Here is a 909-nt window from a genome sequence, read left to right on the forward strand (position 1 = left end):
GTCATACCTGACATGTTGCAGCGGGCTGATGTTGTCATTCGCGAGGGCAGACGCATTACGATTCGGCAGGTGGCGCTGCATCTGTCAGTCAGCAAAAGAGGTGTGGATGGAATTATCCGCACTCTTCGATATTCCAAAGTATGTGCAAGATGGGCCCGGCGTTGTCTAACGGTGGATCACAACTCGCACAGAAAAAAAAAAAAAAACATTTCTCTTGATTTGTTGCAACGTTTTGAAGCTGAGGGGCAGGCCTTCTTGTCCCAGACTGTGACAGGTGATGGAACCTGGGTTCACCATTTTGAGACTGAAACAAAACGACAGTCCATGGAATGGCGCCATTCCCACTCCCTACAGAAGAAAAACTTCGAAGCAGATGCTTCCGCTGGTTAAGGTCATCATCACCGTGTTCTGGGACTGTCAAGGTGTGATTCTCATTGATGAGATGCCAAGAGGCGGAACCGCTAATTCAGAAGCATATGCCAACACATTGACCAAACTCAAGAGGCGCTTCCGAGGATTTCGGCGCCACAGAAACCCAGGAGATGTCTTGCTGCAACAGGATAACGCTCGGTCCCACACAAGTCTGAGGACTGCTGAACACATCGCAAAACAGGGTTGGGCAGTGATACCCCATCCACCCTACAGCCCTCACCTAGCCCCCTCAGACTTCCAGTTGTTTGAGCCATCAGAGGATGCTGTGTGTGGAAGACGTTTTGAATACAATGAGGAGATGATTCACACAGTGAATCACTGGCTCCGCCAGCAGGACAAGGACTGGTACTGACAGGGCATTTACGCCCCTGTTTCACGGGAAAATTAGGTGCATAGATAAAACCCCATTCTTTCGTGTGTGAAATGTTCAATAAAGAATTGACGAAGAAAAAAATGCGGTGCATTACTTTCTGGGCA

Source organism: Schistocerca americana, chromosome 4, assembly GCF_021461395.2.
Source record: "Schistocerca americana isolate TAMUIC-IGC-003095 chromosome 4, iqSchAmer2.1, whole genome shotgun sequence".
Lineage (NCBI taxonomy): Eukaryota > Metazoa > Arthropoda > Insecta > Orthoptera > Acrididae > Schistocerca > Schistocerca americana.